The sequence below is a fragment of the Garra rufa genome, chromosome 10 (genome assembly GCF_049309525.1).
Source record: "Garra rufa chromosome 10, GarRuf1.0, whole genome shotgun sequence".
NCBI classification, from domain to species: domain Eukaryota; kingdom Metazoa; phylum Chordata; class Actinopteri; order Cypriniformes; family Cyprinidae; genus Garra; species Garra rufa.
The window spans coordinates 46,733,253-46,741,522 of record NC_133370.1 but is presented as its reverse complement, the minus strand read 5'-3'; the positions used below and the strand labels follow the sequence as shown (position 1 = coordinate 46,741,522).

The following is an 8,270-nucleotide window of genomic DNA, read 5'->3' as shown; positions in this document are numbered from 1 at the left end:
AATAAATAATAAATGTTTCTTGAACAGCAAATCAGTATATTAGAATGATTTCTGATGAATCATGTGACACTGAAGACTGGAGCAATGATGCTGAAAATTTAGCTTTGGTCACAGAAATAAATTACATTTTAAAATATATTAAAATAGAAAACAGTTATTTTAAATATTAAAATTTTTTCAAAATTTTACTGCATTTGCTGTACTTTGGATCAAATAAATGCAGGCTTGGTGAGCAGAAAGTCTTCTTTAAAAAACATTAAAAATCTATTCAAATCCTTTGAATGGTAGTGTATGTTGAAAACAGCTCAACAAATGATCATTTTTTAATTTAGTTTTAACTTTTATTTACCTTACAGTCTTACAGTTGTGTACATTGTAAATGCAAATGTGGATGGAGGTGCCTATTAGTTGTGATTTACAATGGTTTAATAATATTTTATATATGTAAAAGTTCAAGTTTTGAATTCTACAAGCTTAAATTTACTCTTTTTTCATTCTTGCATGAACTCAGTTACTTAATGTAGAAATTACACTTCACCACAAAATTAACTTTTAACTAATTTCTTCAAGAAAACTCTAGCACCTGTGCTCTTTCATTTTCATGAGAGCCCTATAATCTGTTCAAGGACTCTTTTCAGGTCTGTTTCAAGTGAAAATATGAGCACAAATCTATGTCTGCACTCTAAAGTGTCGTGGACACTAATACTTCAGCGATTGAGAAAGGATCACTCGCTGTCTGGTTTACTTAGAGTTGAACGCAGCATCAGTGTTTTCAGCCTCTTATAGACATATGAGCAGCGGGTGAAGGATAGAGTCGACTTCAGCAGCAAAGAATGCGATTTCAGAAGTGGGTTATGAAAGCTAGTTTGTGGGTGGAGTGCATGCCATGTGCTTTGTCTCCCATTAAAAGGCACCGAAATGTGTTTCATTACAAAAAAAAAAGTCTTGATGGAGAGTCATCTGCACAACAGTGCATCTTTTTTTTACCCCATCTAACCAGTGACTCATTTACCACAGATATATTTTGCCGCAGTTTTCTTCTCCAGCGCTCTCTTATTAGCGGTGTGACACTTTCTGAAAAGTTCTCAGTTCTTTTTGAGGTTTTCCCAACATAGAGAACAATATGTCTAAAAGGGAAACACATGTAGGAATGGAGAGACTACAAAGAAGAGGCAGATGAGAACATTGAAGTCTGTGCATGTGAATGGAAAACATTAGATATTTGCCTGCTGGAATTCTTCTGCAGCTCAACTCAAATGCATATATATACATATGTAGTATCAGTGAATTTCTTTTATTCGACAGGGTGTTGCCCTTACAAAAATTAACCATAGTTTTACTACAAATAAACAAAACAAGAAAACATGGTAATCACAAATTTATAATGGTTTTGCTACACCAATCACACTGTAAAAAGTCAAAACTTCAGTTGATAACACCTAAAAATGTTTCGTTTTTTCAACTTAATTTATTACGTTTTATCAACTTAATTTTCCTAGGTCAATCCCACTTACATAATTTAAGTTCATTCAATCCTAATATTTACATTAGAGTAACTCTAATTCAGCTGCATAAGTGAACAGTTGGATCAGCTTAAATTTTCTAGGTTTCTTGAGCAGCAAATCAGTATATTAGGATGATTTCTGAAGGATCTGGATTGCTTCAGGACACTGAAGACTGAAGCAATGATGTTGAAAATGTAGCTTTGATCACAGGAATAAATTTAATAAAAAGTTCAGCAGCTGCCTTAAAATTTTAAGTTAAATCTGCTTAAAACTACAAGTCATTTTAACTTATTACAATAAAAATAAGTAGATTTAACTTGTGAGGTGAACTGACTAAAGTTGATTTAACTTTTTACAGTGTGATTTCAAATGTTTTATATGTCCTAATATTTACATTAGAATAACTCTATTTCAACTGTATAAGTGAACAGTTGGATCAACTTAAATTTTTTAGTTTTTTAATTTTAAAGTTTTTTCAACTTAATTACATTTCATCAACTTAATTTTCCTAAGTCAATTCAACTGCATTCCTAACTTATTTTAACTTAAATTGAATTTGTCATTGAATCTGAATGCATTAATTTTCCCTAACCATATTATTCAATTCAATTTCACACTTAATTTTTACGTTTAATTTGATGGCATTTTTTCCCCCTGAAAATGCAATGAAGTTTTCACTAAAGACTGAAATTGCTTTAGAAAATATTTACTTTTGCAAAAGTTTCCAATGTAAATTTTTTATTGTTTAACCATGGTATTTGTAGTAAAGTTGTGGTTATATACAAATGGTAATCAATACTCCAAAAAATCATAGTTAGTACATTTTTACTATAATAAAACCAATAATTTTCGCAGTGACAAATAAGATTTTATATGATATTTTATATGAATGTGCCACGTTGTTAGAAGTCCTCTATTTTTTCAGGGTTTTTTTTAATGCACACATCTTAATTATTATTATTTTAAATCTTTACCATTAAAACAACTGTTAAAAAATGTCTAATTGTCAATGCAGTCACAGATGAATGGGAACCCAAATGCAGGAATTTTTAAAAAATGTTTATTTATTTATTTTATGACTAAAAGATAACTGAAATATATATATTTTTTTATTTGAAACTGAATTTTTAAAATCTTTTTAGTTTCATTTAACCTTGATAAAACCTGTGTTATATGAAGGTTATGAAGGTTATGTAAGACAACAAACAAGGTTTTTCTTCAAATGTGACAAATGTGAATGTATTTTCTTGGATTGAAATATGTGAAGGGCAACGTATAAATGATGTGAAGGGCAACGTGTAAATGCTTTTAAAAATAAATAATTATATTTTTTAAATATACACTACCAGTTATTTTAATACCATATTATTTATAGGTTTTTGAAACGTAACAGTATTTTTAATGTTTTTTAAAGAAGTCTCTTCTGCTCACCAAGCTTGCATTTATTTGATCCAAAGCACAGCAAAAACAGTAAAATGTTGAAATATTTTTACTATTTAAAATAACTGTTTGAATATATCTTAAAATGTCATTTATTATGAATTTTCAGCTCAATAAAATATAGTTTTTAAATTTAGTTTCAACTTTCAGTCTGACTTCAAATGTTTTATATGTTCAAATGTGCACAACAAAAATAAAGTTTTTCTTCAATTGTGACAAATATTAATTTATTTTCTTGGATTGAAATATAATTTTTTTTTTACTATATTGGTTGACCTTACAGTTAATCACATTTATACATTTATTGTGCATTCATTTGTTTAACAGAAAAAAGAAATATGAAAAAGGTGCATGCATTTCATACTGATACTGATAATTAATTTGCTTATATGCTGCATTTTATGCTATTACCAGAATATAATTTAGTTTTTTTTTCAGATGTTGTAATTGTGCAGCTGTAAAGTACATTACAGTAAATACAAAATGTATTTTTTTAAATAATAGATAATTCATATATCATGCAAACAAGAGTTTGCATTACACACATTACACAAGAAAACGAAACAGAATGAATATCAGCATCTCTTTGCATTTTCTTCAATTTGTTTGACCTACTGCTTAAACATTGTTATATTGCTCAAATTGCAACACCTGTTTTCATTTATCCTGCTCTTCTTTATGATGTAAAATGATGCCTATTAATACAGAAGAGCACACTACTAATCCAGTCGCTTTGCACCTTGTGAATCTGACCCAAATTCATTGCTTCCCTTGTGTGCCTCCTTTCCTTTTTTTAAAATATTATTAATATTGATGCCACATGTAAGAGATCCGACTGACCTATGTTCTTGTGATGACAAAAAAAGATGGAAATTAATCTTTTTTTGGAAGCAGTGCAAAACGTGTTGTATTTATGTAAGCGCAGTAGCAAATCTTCAGATGGCGAGGAAATGAAGAGGGTGTATTGGAAACAAATCTCTTTACTTTTCTCATACTGTCTTCACAGCTAAGATTGGGTTTCATTTCTCAAAATGAAAACTGTTCCTGATTTTTTTTTTTCGGAGGAATTCTTGTCGGAGCGGGAGTCGCAGGCTGTTATTTTTCAAAAAACAGACTATCGTTGCAGCACATGTCATTTGTTCCCTCGGCTATCCTGAGGCGGGCTGGGGCCCCAGAGGAATCACTCAGGGGAGATACTACTGACACCACTGGGAACAAATGGCTGGACAAACATTTTTTTGTTGGGTGAAGTGTTGAGATGACTGCATGCGGCTCAAGTTACCACTGAGTCTGCCTGATTCATTCATCTCTGCCGTTCCGCTCCCACTTCCTGCTGATCTGACTCTTCTCAAACCTCATTCATCAGCCGCAAGGATTTGTCCTGAATTTCCTCCTTAATCTAAGAGAAATCAGGCAGCTCATTTTTCAGCTCGAATCGAAAGGACAGTGGGATGAATGTGTGACAGTATAACTGGAATGTCAAATGCACTCTTAAAAATAAAGCTGCTTTAAATGGTTCTTCACAGCGATGCCTTAGAAGAACCATTTTTGGTTCCGCAAAGAAGCATCTCTTTCTTACCTTTTTATAATCGGAAGAACCTTCTTTCACCACAAAGAACCTTTTGTGAAACAGAAAGGTTCTTCAGATGTTAAAGGTTCATTATGAAACCATTTTAGACAAAAAAGGTTCTTCTATGGGATTGTGAAGCACCTTTATTTTTAAGAGTGTAGTTTGTGCTCATCAACCATGATTCAACTAATACATATAGAAAGCATGCTTGTCACTTCATTATATTGTAAAAAGTGCAAAAGTGCATTTTTTTTAAAGAGCTCATAAACTTTAGTTGGACTGATGTGAATAATACTTTGTAATTAATAAGTCCTTTTAGATGTTAATGTTTGAGCATTTAGCTGACAACATGGGGTGTTTGTTAGGAAAAATGGCTCACAAACTTGCATTCGTTGTATTAAAAAATAAAATAAAGTTTCATTTGCTGTTACTACAGTTGTTACATAGTTGTAATGTGTTTCTAATAACTGTTTATAAATATTATAAATATACTACAAAGTTTAAAAAGTAATACTGCACTGAAAAAAAAAATGCTTTTCTGTCTTGTTTCCAGCCAAAATATCTTCTTTTTTTTTAATCAACAAGGATTTTCTAGACAAGTAAAAATAATTTCTTGTTTTCATAAAAAAACAAGTCAAAATAAAGTGAGTTTTATTTCAAACAGAAAGCAAGATAATTTTTCTTACCCCACTGGCAAATTATTTTGCTTGTTTCAAGCAAAAACACACTTAATTCCGACTAATTTTGACATTTTTTTTCTGATAACAAGAAAATAATTTTTGCTCGTCTAGAAAATCCTTCTTGACTGAAGAATTTTTAGATATTTTGACTGGAAACAAGACAAAAAAATCTAAGTAAGAAATCCCTGACTGATTTAGTTTAACTTGATGCATTAAAACAATTAAAATTAAATTAAATTACATTAGAGCTGTCAAACGATTAATCACATCCAAAATAAAAGTTTTTGTTTACATAATATATGTGTGTATGCTGTGTATATTTATTATGTACGTATAAATACACTCACATACATATATATTTTTGGAAGTATATATACCTTTTTTATTTTGAAAAATACTAAGATTTTTTCCAATGTTATTTATTTACAGAATATTATTTGTACACAGCCGTACACACATATATTATGTAAGCAACAACTTTCATTTTAGATGCAATTAATCATGATTAATCGTTTGACAACACTAAATTACGTAGACATAAAAACCAAAAGCTACTAAAACTGACAAAAACATATCTAAAAATTAAAATGAAAATAACTAAAATTAAAAAAAATATATTAAAATAGGTCAATATATATACATAGAGTATTATTTTTTAAAGCAGTACAGAAGATAAAACATACACTTAGATTTTTTGTCTTGTTTCCAGCCAAAATATCAAAAAATTTCTAAATCAAGAAGGATTTTCTTGACGAGTAAAAATTATTGTCTTGTTTTCAGAAAAAAAAACCAAGCCAAAATGAAGTTATTTTTTCTTAGAACAAGCTAAATAATCTGCCAATGGGGTAAGAAAAAAAAAATCTTATTTCAAACTGAAAACAAGATTATTTTTCTTACCCCATTGGCAGATTATTTTGCTTGTTTCAAGCAAAAACACACTAATTTTGACTTGTTTTTTCAGAAAATAAGACTTTAATTTTTACTCGTCTATAGAAAATCCTTCTTGATTTAGGAATTTTTAGATATTTTGGCTGGAAACAAGACAAAAATCTTAGTAAGAAAACATTTTTTGCAGTGTATTTAGACGATACCATAGATACAATAAGAAATATATATAAAAATGTGTATCATGTAATCTGGTTTACGTAATCCGTTATCCAAAAAGTGCTTTTAATTAGATTATATTACATTTTAAAATGCTAAAAATTACAGTTACTTTTCCTAGTTTGTGAAGCCTTGGCATACTGTAATGTTTAATACACTTTATGATGATAATAACAGGGAATGCAACATATTTTCTTAATCAAAAGGTAGTCAGGATACATCACCTAATATGTATAATCTAACAGATTTTGTTACGAGCTACAATTTCCACCATGTAATTTGTAATCAGTAACGGATTACAATGTGTAAGTAATCTAACCGCCACTGACTGTATATAAAGAAGTATCTCAGTGTGGCTCTGTACACAGAGTAGTGTTTTGGAGGAAGTACTAATTTATATCACCATCCCACGGCAAACTTTTGGCAGTGTTTGAACAGTTGTTGAGAGGAGAGACTTCCATGAGGTTTATGGCCCCTCGAATGGGGTTTGACTTTGTAGGCCAGGTGCCGCTCCGCTCCGCGTCCACCAGCGAGAACTCCAGCCCGGGTTTTGCAGCGCGCCTCTGCAGTGAGACACGCAGCCGGCTCGACGCGCAAGCCGTCTTTCTGCTCCTGGATCGAGGTTCACTTTCCGCAGTACGAAACGAGTGGAATTTCCTTAAGTTTTTTTGAAAAGCGCACTCTTTCAACTGAGTGTGGGGCTAGTCCCGTCCCGGTTGTGCAAACGGCCGTCCAGAGGTAAACCGGTCGGGCCATCGCGACGTCCAAAGGCGCGTGGCTTTGATTTAAACGGGCATTCATTGCGCTCTGCCCGAAAGCGAGTGTTGCATGGAGCGGGACAACTCCGGCTGCTGAAAACGACGAAATGCTCCTTTTAAATGTGAACCGGCTGTTCGCTTTTCTCAGCTTTCCATATTCCTAGGCCTAATGTGGTTTTGTGGACTGCGCGGATCTGAGATCTACCTGAGCGCACGATGAAAGTCTTTGTGCGCTGATTTAGAGGTGACTTATAAACCCTCGCTTTTTATTGCGTCAATAGACCTGCTGGGACTATTCCTCAATCTGTGAGTATCATTCACATTATCCATATCTCCATTTTACGCACTACACGTCCGAATACCGTGGGGTGTTTTTTCATGCATTTCAACACATCCACAGTCTCCATTCGGGTGTTAAAACACTGGGACAGCAAGCAGTGAAACTGCAGGGCTTTTAAAGAAAACACCAGGTCTCACAAAATACTTTTTAAAGATTTAATTTAAGGGCTTGAAAGCATGCAGGGTCACCTAATTGTGCGTGCATTGTTTCAGTAATGTTCAAAACGGGGCCGTTCATCTTAGAAAGACGTTTTTTTCTTCTTTAAAAAGCACAGGATGAGGGCCAGATGTGATTTTCGTAGGAGGCAATACATCATGCTTATCTGTCATGGAATTATCTCTATAGGAGAAATATAGAGACCTGTGCAATAAAACCAAAATTTATGGGGCAAAAACACTATGAGAGACAGTATAGTTTTTCAAACTATAGCTTCAACAAACAAAAGCACACTTTCTTTTTCCACATATATAGGGGAAATTATAAACTCTTTATTTGACATTACAATGGGATGTTTTGGGACAAGCCCTTTTTTTTCAATAAAATGGCTTTTTTTTTCTTTTTCGGTTGATTTTGTTTTGCCTTTTTGGAGGTCCATGCACAGCAGCTAAATTAAGATCATTTTACTGCACATGCATTATTAAGCGTGCTATGAGCTGCTCATGTCACAGTTGCTCATGAAAAACACACTCTTGCAGCACTAGTTTGTCATTTGAATCTATGCAGAGCAATTGATGGTGTGCCACGTACAAGCAAGAACACAATCAAATGCAAAGATTAGTTGGCATTATCACATTTTGCCTCGGTATGTTACTTTACTTTAAAAATGAAATCTTTAGTTTGGATGTTAAATATCAACAAGGTTGTCAAAATTGA

The 8,270-nt window shown here is 32.4% G+C and overlaps 1 protein-coding gene across 5 annotated transcripts in view; it reads left to right on the top strand.

Annotated features, from left to right (window-relative positions):
- The first annotated feature begins 6,885 nt into the window (after positions 1-6,885).
- LOC141345017 (adhesion G protein-coupled receptor L2-like) overlaps positions 6,886-8,270 on the top strand; it is a 171,921-nt gene continuing 170,536 nt past the window's right edge. For all 5 annotated transcript variants that reach the window (XM_073849914.1, XM_073849911.1, XM_073849912.1 and 2 more), the window contains exon 1: positions 6,886-7,363. The gene's annotated coding sequence lies outside the window, so the exon portion shown is untranslated. The remainder of the gene's footprint in view (positions 7,364-8,270) is intronic.